General features: G+C 50.2%; 1 pseudogene; it reads left to right on the top strand.

Moving 5' to 3' along the window:
* The first annotated feature begins 2,225 nt into the window (after positions 1-2,225).
* On the top strand, positions 2,226-6,044 carry LOC136453128 (transcription factor GAMYB-like; annotated as a pseudogene).
* Positions 6,045-13,200: the final 7,156 nt, after the last annotated feature.

Raw genomic sequence — 13,200 nt, 5'->3', positions numbered from 1 at the left:
CGTCTAAACGGCCGTTTAGTCCGTTTAAACACCGTGTAAACGCTACACAGGGTGCGCCGTTTCCGTTATATCATCCGTTTATCTCGTTTAATTGGCCGTTTAGCCCGTTTAATGGGACGTTTTGCCCGAATAATGGTTAAACGGTAGGTGACCGACTGTGTACCGTTTAGCGTTTAGGAAAACACTATGCATGTGTATCTACTTCAATCCATATGTATTGGAGTGAACTAGAATAGAATTTAGTTTAATTCCACTCCAATCCACTTCAACACACATGAATTGAGATAAATACGTGCGTATACAAACGAGGCCTAATGGCCTAAGCATGGGCCGATCCTAGTCAATGTCTATTTTATGCCGTACCACTACTAATCAGGCCTAGACAAAGGCCTTGTTTAGTTGGCGAAATTTTTTGGAAAATGGTACTGTAGCACTTTCGTTGTTATTTGGTAATTAGTGTCTAATCATAATCTAATTAGGCTTAAAAGATTCGTCTCGTGAATTTCGTTTAAACTGTGTAATTAGTTTTATTTTTTATTTATATTTAATACTTCATGCATGCGTCAAAGATTCGATGTGACAGAAAATCTTAAAAAATTTTGCAAAATAAAGTGTAACTAAACGGTACCGAAGGTCTTTTTGTTGCAGAAGAAGAACTATAAGCAGGGAGATACGTACGATTCCCCTAAAAAAAAAGGGGAGATACGTACGATGAGACAAAATTTTAATTGACCGGGGCATGTGCACTTTCCCGTCCGGGCCTGACACGCAGGGATGAGCCCCCGATCTCCTCACCACGTGCGCCCCCCGAATTAGCAGCGGCGCCTCCATCACCCACCAGTCCACCAGACACCGGCCCGGCCGGCTGTCCCCTTCGTCCACCCATGTGTACATGTGTACGCAGAGAGCCGGATTGGATTGGATTGGATTGGATTGGATCGGATCGGAGCAGCGACGGACACGACGGTGCTTTTGCCCCAGAAGCAACCCATGCACTACGCCTAAGCGAAACAAAAATACGGCAGGGGATTTGCATTGCCTGCCTGCGCCTTCTCTCCTTTTGCAGCATTCGTCGCAGATTTGGCAATCGAGGGCGGCGCTTCTCGTGGTCGGAGTCCGACTCGCACGCTGCCTGTAGCGAGCATGCGTGCATGCAATGGTTGACTTGTCGTCCGCAAGAACTGCCGCGTATTACTATTCTTTTCAGAGAGGAAGTGAAGTGACGAGCGAGATCGTCCGTCGCCGTGACTCGTTGGTGCGTTCTTTCTCCGCTAGATTAGTGGTCGTCACGAGAAATGTGATTGCTGTGATTTGGCCGGAACCAAGCTATGAACCTAGGATCGAGCTTGCTTTTGTTCATCCCATTTGATTGATTGTGGGTGTTCATATTCTACCCAATACATACATACGTGCTCTAGTTTAGTTTCAAAGGAAAAGGGAAAGGAAAGGGCCACACTAGCTACGGGGAAAGCAATGGCAGAATGGACTTGAGGGTATAAGCAGTAAGCGAGAAAGGTACCTTCACTACTATGAAAGGAAAAAATTCTCTAGATTTGGCATAAAGGCCTCCCTTTGCTTTGAGCAAATTGGAGTTTATTTTGGGCGTTTAATTGGAATTGGAGGTATCTCCTCACAAGGTATATTCATCATTTCATCTAGGTTCTGCTGCGTGCGCACATAAAAAGGGGATTCCATAAATGCCACCCCACTATTTCTTTTAGCAACTGGGTAAATCCTAAGCAAACCCAAAGACCTCACACAAATTCATTGCGAGTTTTCCCAAAGGAAGACATGTAGAGATATACCAGTTCCGGAGTTGTAGCTGGTATAACAATTTGGTCTCTATTAGCAATAGCAAGGAATTCCAGAGTTTTGGTCTGTATTAACAATAGCAAGACTACAAACGCAGAAAATTGGGAGGAGCATCATGGAAACTTTCCACGAAAAGTTTGTAGCTCCGAAATGTAGGATAACGCTATGGGAGCCTATCTATGACCTATATATGGGTTTCTTTGATTTTCTTTTGGTCATTCAGCCTCTGATTCTGAGAAGCACGAGACATGAACAAAAAGAAGAAAATAAAAATGAATAAATAAAAGAGACAACAAAAATTTTTAAAGAAAATAGGGGGCCTAGTAGTAGAGAGAAAAATAGGTGCCCATGCGCCCAGGCCTTTCAGCTTTATAATCTGCCTCCCAAGCAAATACCACAGCCAGGCTCGCCCACACTCTCTCTCCAGTCCTCCTGCTCCTCCTCCTCCTCCTCCTCTTCCTCCTCAAAACTCTCCCTGACCTGAATACTCTGGTGCTAAGTGGTGGTGGCATCTCGCTTAGGCGAGATCCCCCTCCTCCCCCGGTTTCCACTCCTCTGCTCTGCTCCACCCCAGTCGACTCCTTCCCTGCAATCCGCTGGTCAGCTCACAGCAGCAGAGGAGGAGTCCATTGGAGGAGCTCAGCTAGGCTCCACCCTGGGCTCGATCGGCACCGGCTGCTGCGTGATTCCGCCAGGTAGACCGTGTCCTAGTGTCCTTGCTGAATTCCGATTTGTTTTCGGCGTCCGGGTAGTGATTTGAGGGGCGGTGAAGTGCTTAATTTTGGCCTCCTCGTCCTTCTCCGTCCCAATTCTGCCTTGGACCTCCGAGAATTGCCGTTCTCGGGACGCGGGGTGTGCTGTTCACGGCATGTGCTGCTTTGATCTGTGTGAAGTATGGGAGACGGAACCCACCTTTTCCCTCTCGCCTTTACCCGAAATCTCGTGTACTGGTGATAGACTGATAGTGATACCACCCTACTTGGTTGGAGTTCTTTTAAACTGAAGTGCTCCACAGTCTAGTTTAGCCGTTGATTAAGTCCTTGTTTCCTTTTTCGTTCTGCTGGATTAGGGAAATTGGTGATTTCCATCTACTAATAATGCTCCTTTCATGCTTATCTTGAATATAAATCCAAGTGGTAATCTAATACTACTTCCACTCCTCTGTTCCGTGCATACCCTGACAGCGCGCGATGTACCGGGTGAAGAGCGAGGGCGAGGGCGAGGGCGAGGGCGACTGCGAGATGATGCTGCAGGACCAGATGGACTCGCCGGTGGCCGACGACGTCAGCAGCGAAGGCGGGTCGCCTCACCCTCACAGGGGCGCCGGGCCGCCCCTGAAGAAAGGGCCCTGGACGTCCGCGGAGGACGCCATCCTGGTGGACTACGTCAAGAAGCACGGCGAAGGGAACTGGAACGCGGTGCAGAAGAACACCGGGCTGTTCCGCTGCGGCAAGAGCTGCCGCCTCCGCTGGGCGAACCACCTCAGGCCCAACCTCAAGAAGGGGGCCTTCACCCCGGAGGAGGAGCGCCTCATCATCCAGCTCCACGCCAAGATGGGGAACAAGTGGGCGAGGATGGCTGCTCATGTAAGTGCCATGCCGAATACTTGATTCCCTGTTCTGCACTTCTGCACATCCGTATTTCGTATTTCAGTCTGCACATGTCGAATACTTGATTCCCTGCTCTGCGGTCTGATCAGGTGAAGTTTCCAGTGAGAATTGATGTGTTCGTTGGGTCTTTATTACGTATACGTGCAGTCTTTAATTCAGGATGTGTATTTGTGTTGTTATTTAGCGAATTATTCTGTTTGGTGTCACGTACTGGAGCTGTAATGATCCGTCCATGTTGCAGTAACTTATATGGTTTTCTACTTTAATTCAATAAATACCAATCTTGTGGTTCAAAATTTAGGTTTGCTGACTTTCCTGTCGCAACCTGCTAAAATCCTCCTGGTATCAAAGATTCGGGTCCACAAGTGCTAATTTTCTAGTATCACTCCTGATCTGTGATACCAAGCAATGATCACTTTCAAATATTTTTTTAGCTTTGGCTTTCAACTCCATATGACTTGTCATTGTTACTCTTTTATGGATAAAAACATTAATGATACCAAGCAATTATAGGCATGTTAGCCTTGGTACCTTTTTTCCTTGAATTTCAACTCTTTTTTTATTTACAATCTCTAGACCTTATAAAGCTAATATTTTTTGCCATTGTATATGTGCTCGCTACAATTTGGCAAGATATAAATTCTAGTCCATTGAAAGTTACGGCCAGGCCCCAGTGTCTTCAGTTGAAAAAATATGCTACTATGTTTTGAAATGTTTAATATGCCTTACATGTGTGCATATGTTTGTAGTTAGTTCCTATTTTTACCCTTAACAATTTGTGCATATATTTTTCTATACTGTCGTCATTAACCTTGAATGCTCTTCTCAGTTGCCAGGGCGTACTGACAATGAAATTAAGAACTACTGGAACACTCGAATAAAGAGATGTCAACGAGCTAGCCTTCCTATCTATCCTGCTAGTGTATGCAATCAATCTTCAAATGAAGATCAGCAAGTGTCTGGTGATTTTAACGGTGGCAAGAACATATCCAATGATCTTCTATCTGGGAATAGCCTTTATCTACCAGATTTTACCAGTGACAATTTCATTGCTAATCCAGAGGCTTTATCCTATGCACCACAGCTGTCAGCTGTTTCAATAAGCAATTTGCTCGGCCAAAGCTTTGCATCAAAAAACTGTAGCTTCATGGATCAGGTAGACCAAGCAGGGATGCTGAAACAATCTAGCTGTGTGCTTCCTGCATTGAGCGATGCCATTGACGGTGTGCTTTCCTCAGTTGATCAATTTTCAAATGACTCTGAGAAGCTCAAGCAAGCTTTAGGTTTTGATTATCTTAATGAAGCCAATGCTAGCAGCAAGAGTATTGCACCTTTCGGGGTTGCACTTACTGGCAGCCATGCCTTTTTAAATGGCAACTTCTCTGCTTCTAGGCCCATAAATGGTCCTTTGAAGATGGAGCTCCCTTCACTCCAAGATACTGAATCTGATCCAAATAGCTGGCTCAAGTATACTGTGGCTCCTGCAATGCAGCCTACTGAGTTAGTAGATCCTTACCTGCAGTCTCCATCAGCGACCCCATTCAGTGAAATCTGAGTGTGCATCGCCGAGGAACAGTGGTCTTTTGGAAGAGCTGCTTCATGAAGCTCAGGCACTAAGATCTGGGAAGAACCAACAACCATCGGTCCGAAGTTCAAGTTCTTCTGCTGGCACACCTTGTGAGACTACTACGGTGGTTAGCCCAGAGTTTGATATGGGCCAGGAATATTGGGAAGAACAGCCCGGTTCTTTCCTCAGTGAATATGCTCATCTTAGTGGAAATTCTTTCACCGAATCCACTCCTCCTGTTAGTGCTGCATCACCTGATTTCTTTCAGTTCTCCAAAATTTCTCCTGGTGAGTACATTTTCATCCCTGACCCTTTCTTTCAATAATCGATTTGATTAGCTCAGTTACTAGATGCTTATTCATTTGCAGCACAAAGCCCTTCAATGGGCTCTGGTGAGCAGGCGTTAGAACCTAAACATGAGTCAGCAGCTTCACCTCATCCTGAAAACTTGAGGCCTGATGCATTATTCTCTGGGAACAACACAGCTGATGCATCCATTTTCAACAATGCCATAGCAATGCTCCTGGGCAATGGCATTAATGCCGAGTACAAACCTGTTATTGGTGATGGAATTGTGCTCGATTCTTCCTCGTGGAACAACATGCCACATGCTTTTCAAATGGCGGAATTCAAATGAGTTCCATGTACTTCTTTGTGATGCTGAAGGGCTTCTTGCTGCTTGTTTTGGGGTCAATATCATGGAAGGCCTCATTGATTGTGATGCTGCATTCCTGACAGAGATCCTTGAGGGCGTGCAGGTGCAGCGGCTACCAGATGTTATCTTCATGCGAATAGTCCTTTTGTCTAATAAAGTGCATGAAGATAAGCCGGATATTAATTTTTTTGCTTTGTATTAGAGAACCGCTTTTGTCATCCCTGTCAGGATTCTGTTGGAAAAGTGTCATGATTTTTGTTTGAACAATTTAATATCGGTTATTGATATTGTGCTGTGTGCTATCCCTTGATGCATTTGCATGTGGTAGCAAATAGTTTAAGTACTATACACTGCCATTGCTGCTGGCACATCATTTGTGCAATATTGATGATTTTTTAGATATGCATTAAATTGCAATATTAAATTGAGAAATTATATGCCTGTATCATGTTTGTGCTCCTGATTGAGTGAAAGCGCCAATCCTTGCACCACCAGTTCTAGCTTTCCCTGCCTTTGGAAATCCGCTAGCTTTAGCTGATGTCTGAAGGAAAAAGCAAGGATAAGATGCCATGTGATGAATGATTAGTAAGGTTGCAATATTGTGGCTTCAGAGTTGGAACCCAAAAGATGTTGTATCATCTACGACACTAGGAGGTCGCCGCACTGCACGGTCGCAAACTGCTTGTACCTAACTGCTCTGATATCAGTTCTTGCGTTGGATTCGTCCTTTTGGTTTCACACGATCAGTTTCTTTTATTAGTTCAGTCTGTGTGCTACACTTAGTATTTATTATTTTTTATTACGCTTTTCTTGTCATTGGGCCTGCAAGGCGCAAGCCATGTCACTTTTCGGACTCCATTTGAATCCAGGACTCTGAAAAGTAGTAATAGGATTCAACTAGTTGTCAATTGCAATCCTAGCGCTAGCGGAATTTGGAAGGTAGGTATCTTTCTAATGAAGCATTTAGATGCTAAACGTGAAGAATTAAAGAAGACAAGACAATATACACAAACGAAACTTTCCAAGTGTTGAACCCCATCTTAGATTTCCAAGATTCCTATGGATTAAGCCATAGGAATTTTGTAGGATTTTTATATGCTCATCACTCCCTTTTTCTTAAAATGGACACATGGTACGGTAAGAATTATCCCTATAAGATTACAATTCTATAAATTTTTTCCAGCAATTATTTGTTCCAAGGGGGGCTTTTGACACCAATACTCTAGATGAACTATAGGCAAGGGAGCTATCATTGAATTAGGGGAGCCACTAACGATGCGTGAATCAAATTAGCCATGAATTTGTTTAAAAAAAATTAGCCATGAACTGTTTTATGTTTATATTAAGAAAAATTAAGATCCTAAAACATTGAACATTCTGCAAAATCTAATGCTGCTGAACCAGTAAAAAACGTTATGAAGCAATGAAAAAACATCGACGGTTGAATCGTCGAGTACAACATAGGCTCAACACCTCCGATCCTTGATCTGTCATATTGGATAATTGATTTTCTCTCCGTGATCGTTGATGATGAGGTCGACAACCTAGAGTTACTTGTCCTCGTGAGGAGTGCCCAGAAGCATCTTTCTCTTTCCTTATAGATAATGGCTACAAATTGACCTCTTGCTGATGAAATCGATGTCCGCAACTGTGATCTCGTCGTGGCCATCACTGAAGTCATCATAGGCAACAATCTCTGTGGGGGTATGGCCCCCAAGACATGGGCCACACCATCGGAGGTGGCCCGGCCCACAAGATTAAGGCGTGCACGGCGCTGCTCGGCGTGCACCGCAAGACATTGTATAGTACCAAATAGGCTACTTTACTTGTAACTCTGTCCCTCCAAACTATATAAGGAGAGGCAGAGGTCCCCTAGCGGATAGGCTACATCAAGCTACTTGGTCGTCCAGATCAATACAATACACCAAAGACACAGGACGTAGGGTATTACGTCGATCAGACGGCCCGAACCTGTCTAAATCGCTGTCTCTACGCCTTGTGTCACCATCTGGTTCCTGATTATGCGCAACTCCACCGACAAATCTACCTTCGTGGGATACCCCTCGGAGGACTGCTGAGCATATTCTGTCGACAGTTGGCGCGCCAGGTAGGGGTGTGCGCTTGATCCATGGCGAGTCAGATGGACCTCAAATCAACAACGCATTCTCGTCGTCAATCTCGTGGAGATCCATCCCGGTCCACGACGACGATTCATCGCTACTACACCAGCCCCTGCGACAGCAGATCCGATCTCGGAACCACCTCCGAGGTCGTCTTCACCAACAACTCACCGCCCGCCAGGTGCTCGCCGTCAACGCCGACCAGACAACGTCATACGCCGCCGACCAGATGCTCCGTCCAAAGCTAAGTCACACTTTAATATTCTTCTAAATATTCTCCAATCTTCGTATATCGCCATAATATTTCTCTGAACTGTTTTCTCCATGTTTGCTCTCCAAACGATTTTCCGAACCCTCGAACAGTCATGTTGATGCTCAGACGCCTCCAGAGATGGCCCTGTCTCCGGCTCCTCCCTACACGTGCTACGGGCTCCGCGCTCTGCGTTATGGGTGGTCGGCAGCGGCTCCTTGGTCACGCCTGTTCCTCCTACACGTGCACGGGTTCCGCGCTCGATGTTATGGACTATGGGCTAGATAGGGCTGGAGACTCAGCTACACACTAACTGTTCGGACGGTTTATATTAAACATAAATATATTTTCACGCCAACTGATCGTCGAACTGCATACGCCATTTCATCACCATTGCTGATTTTTCTCTAGAGTTTATTTATTTGTGCATCATATACTACCCGTTCTACATGTTTGTATTGCAGGATCATGGTTCAGGTGATCGGATCATCTGGTGCTCAGGTTTCTCCACCGATCAACTGGTTGGACCGCTCGATTCATGGACTCCGTCGCCGACCAGTTGATCGGACTGTTCGCCGGTCGTTTCTACTCAATATTCACTTCGCCGCCGACCAGTCGACCAGACTGTTCGTCGCTCGTGCTTCATCGCCAGCGACGCCAGTTACTCCTCGGCCCTCAGATTCTTCGTGCTCGAGGACTAAGTGGGCACACTTCACCGCACGGACGTCGTCAGCTACGTCGGTGCTCAGACCTTGTCGCCTACGCCAGGCACTCCTCGGTGCTCGGACCTCGCCGCCTACGCTAAGGACTCCTCGGTGCTCGGACATCGCCGCCTACGCCAGGGACTCCTTGGTGCTCGGACATCGCCGCCTACGCCGGGGACTCCTCGGTGCTCGGACCTCGCCGCCTACGCTGGAGACTCCTCGCTCCTCGGTGCTCGAACATCGCCAGCGACGTCGGGGACTTCTCGCTCCTCAGTGCTCGGTCATCGCCAGCGACGCCATCGCCAACGACGCCGGGGACTCCTCGCTCCTCGGTGCTCGGATACCGCCAACGACGCCGGGGACTCCTCGCTCCTCGGTGCTCGGTCATCGCCAGAGACGCCGGGGACTCCTCGCTCCTCGGTGCTCGGTCATCGCCAGCGACGCCGGGGACTCTTTGCTCTTCGGTGCTCGGTCATCGCCAGCGACGCCGGGGACTCCTCGCTCCTCGGTGCTCAGACATCGCCGCCTACGCTGGGGACTCCTCGCTCCTCGGTGCTCGGTCATCGCCAGCGATGCCGGGGACTCCTCGCTCCTCGGTGCTCGGTCATCTCCAGCGACGCCGGGGACTCCTCGCTCCTCGGTGCTCGGACATCGCCGCCTACGCCGGGGACTCCTCGTTCCTCGGTGCTCGGACATCGCCAGCGACGCCGGGGGCTCCTCGCTCCTCGGTCATCGCCAGCGACGCCGGGGACTCCTCGCTCCTCGGTGCTCGGACATCGCCGCCTACACCGGGGACTCCTCGTTCCTCGGTGCTCGGATATCGCCAGCGACGCCGGGGGCTCCTCGCTCCTCGGTGCTCGGTCATCGCCAGCGACGCCGGGGACTCCTCGCTCCTCGGTGCTCGGACATCGCCAGCGACGCCGGGGACTCCTCGCTCCACGGTGCTTTCTTGGTGGTCGGATCTTGCTACGTCTCGTCGGTGTGCTATCAAGCTGCTCTATGCTGTTCGGATCAGGGTGCTGATCTTGGGCAGCACATCTGGGGTCTTGATACGCGCATGTCAGACGACGTCAGCAATCTTTCAGACTTCTTTTCCTTTGACCCTGCTACAAGATTCATTCTTCATCTTTCAACAGGCTCGGGGACTAAGTGGGCACACTTCACCTTACGGTGAATGTGCTTGCTTTTCATCTCGAGGCTACGCCCAGGGACTGGCTGCCTATTCGACTGGTCTTCTACTTTCTGACCCTAGCACCACGTGACTACGTCACCTACTGTCAGGCTCGGGGACTAGCTGTTGGGGTATGGCCCCCAAGACATGGGCCACACCATCGAAGGTGGCCCGGCCCACAAGATTAAGGCGTGCACGGCGCTGCTCGGCGTGCACCGCAAGACATTGTATAGTATCAAATAGGCTACTTTACTTGTAACCCTGTCCCTCCAGACTATATAAAGAGAGGCAGTGGTCCCCTAGCGGATAGGCTACATCAAGCTACTTGGTCGTCCAGATCAATACAATACACCAAAGACATAGGACGTAGGGTATTACGTCGATCAGACGACCCGAACCTATCTAAATCTCTGTCTCTACGTCTTGTGTCACCATCTGGTTCCTGATTACGCGCATCCCCACCGATAAATCTACCTTCGTGGGATACCCCTCGGAAGACTGCCGAACATATTCTATCGACAATCTCCCAACCAAAAAAACCGTATCATTTTGCTGATAAATTTATTTAGACTAAACCTTAACAAACTAGATCTAAATGACTATTGTAAATGAGAGATGGCTTCTCGCTAGTGACAGACTCACGTGGAGAAAAAGAAGGAAGAGAGCCTAGGCAGCAATGACATGGAGGAGCCTAGAAGAGGCGGGCAACGGCTGTCTCCCAAGCTAATTGTTTGTGTTCAGTGGTGCTTTTTTAATGAGTAAATTGCACGGCTGGTCTTTAAAGTATTGGGCTAATTTCGTCTGGGTCTCCGAACTATGAAATCGCACTCTTGGCTTTTCAATCTACTTAATTCAATTCATGTAGGTCCTAAACAGCCCAGACGTTATAAGCAGGCGACGTGGCTGTCCACGTGCGCACGTGAGGCTTCGCCCGTCCGCATGCACTCCGCCTTTAGCTGCCTTCATTCCTCTTTCCGCACCGTTCGGCCGAACCTTACCTGCCCCGGCCCTCGATGCCGGCGAGTTCCTCTTGCAGTCTTTCCCCAGCGACCCACGCCGAGGGCGTTAAGCTTCCCTGGAGACATGCCGCCGTCAAGCCAAGGCCCAGGAACCGCCTCGTCACGTCCTCACGGTGACCCGACGACCGAGCGCCTTCGTTCCCTTCCTCGGCCTGCACCGGACTATCCCTGCCTCAAGTGGGCTGCCTTCCTCGAGCAGCTGGTGAGCTCCGAAGTACCCAAGGTCCCGCCTTTAGCTGCCTTCATCGCTGACAGGTCTTCGCGCCGCTGGACTACTCAAGCCACAGCCACCATCTGTCCATCCATCACCATCATGGCCATCCACGTTCGGGACAAGCCACGTCGCCCGGGAACACCGTCGCACCAAGCGGCGACCCCACCGAGCGCTCTGTCTGCACCCGAACCGCCTCGACCGTTCCCGCCGCCTGGTGAACGCCGCGCACTGCAGCCTCACCACGGCCGTGCCGGCGATGTCACGGCCTCGACCCCATCCTGCGTCACCGTGTCGCTGCATCGCCATAGCCTCAAGACCGCCGGAGCCGCTGACGCGGAGCGAGCACCGGCTGGCCGACCTCCTGACCGCGCCGCGCGGGAAGGTGCACCCGGTGTCCATGCTCCTGCAGGGCGACTTCCACGTCCGGAGGCGGCTGGTGGGCAACCTCAAGGAGGTGCAGTGGATGGGGGAGGCCTTCGCGCGCGGTGAAGCACTTCGTCGGCGCCGACGCCGTGGGCGCCGAGGCCGCGCTGCTCACCTCCGTGGCGAGGCCCGGCCGGATGCTGAAGCCCTTCCCGCTCACCGTCGTCGTCGACGTGATGCTGCAGATCGCGCGCGGGGCCGCTCCCAGTGCAGACCGGCAGTGGCAGCGTCAGGAGCACCGGTGCCATCCTGGAGACAGTGGCCACGCTCGCGTCGGTGGCGCTATCGTGGATCGAGTCCGTCAGGACCGCTCGTCCTCGGCGGCCGGACGTGACGAGGCGGATAGGACGTGACGAGGCGGTTCCTGGGCAGTTCTTCGACAGCCTTCGACGCAGCACCCCTAAGTGCGCGCCAAGATACCCACTGTCCAGTTTGGACAACCTGGAGAACCTTGAGCATTGCACCTTTTGCTCGATGTAAATCTTCTTTAGTCCATGCACATAGCTCATTAGATGTAAGCTCATTGTGCTTGTCAGTTGTGGGTTTTGACATCTTTTGACCTTGATGAAGGAGGTGCATAATGAAGCGGAAAAGATCCCGGAGGGTCACTAGTTGGCGATTAGAGAGCGCCCAATAAAGAGCAATTGTATTCTGCAATGAAGTCCTAATTGGGCTGCGGTGTGAGTAATACAGCGCCAGGTTTATGCTGGAAAGCATGTCTACTGCATTTTTATAGGTGTCTGAGGTGAGAGCAAAGCTGCCAGCACCAAACTTGTATCCCCATTGGCCATACCAAGGGTGCCCGCTTGTTACTGCATGTAGAAGCCTATAGTCCATTCCATGTTTCTTGGATATGTCCATGACAGTTACCTTCCTGCAGTAATAGAAATGATAGTTATTAGGTTGAAGAAAGCATCATGGAAAGAGGTCAATCCCAATCAAGCAACTGTTCTGCTCTTTGGGCCAGCGAAAATTCCATTTACCTCACATGTAACACCTTGCACAAGCGATCCCACAAGCTCATTATGTCACGGCCGGTGAGGAATCTTGAGCCACCTTCACGCCCATTTACCCTGAGAAGGTGCCCATAACCATTTGCACGCACCACAGCGTGCAGCAAGTGAGATGAGTCATCCAGATGCAGATATGGCGGGGTTCCTGGGCCTTGGCTTGACGGCGGCATGTCTCTAGGGAAGCTTAACGCCCTCGGCGTGGGCCGCTGGGGAAAGACTGCAGGAGGAACTCGCCGGCGTCGAGGGCCGGGGCAGGTAAGGTTCGGCCGAACGGTGCGGAAAGAGGAAGGAGGTGCCTTTGGTGAGTAGGGGCTTACCACTGAGTGCGACAGCCGCGAATCTTGAAGCAGAGGCACTGATGCTCGCGGTTGGTGCTCGTCGACTCGCGGCAGAAGCAGAACGGCGTCGGCTGGGCGACGTCACGGCATAGATGGCAGCCGTGACCTCGCCGAGGAGACAGAGGAGGCGTGGCTTGCCTGCGAAGGAGTGAACACAGTATGGGAGCTGATGAAGGCAAGAACGCCGTTGCAGAAGAAGAAAAGGGCGCATGTGAGCGTAGCGCGGGCGAGCGCATACGGCAGCGCATGCGGGCGGGCGGGCAGGGCGGAGCCCATGCGAGCGAAGCGCAGGCGAAGCGCATGG

Source organism: Miscanthus floridulus, chromosome 5, assembly GCF_019320115.1.
Source record: "Miscanthus floridulus cultivar M001 chromosome 5, ASM1932011v1, whole genome shotgun sequence".
Lineage (NCBI taxonomy): Eukaryota > Viridiplantae > Streptophyta > Magnoliopsida > Poales > Poaceae > Miscanthus > Miscanthus floridulus.
Note: the sequence above shows the minus strand (reverse complement) of the source record. Positions and strands in the feature narration are given on the sequence as shown.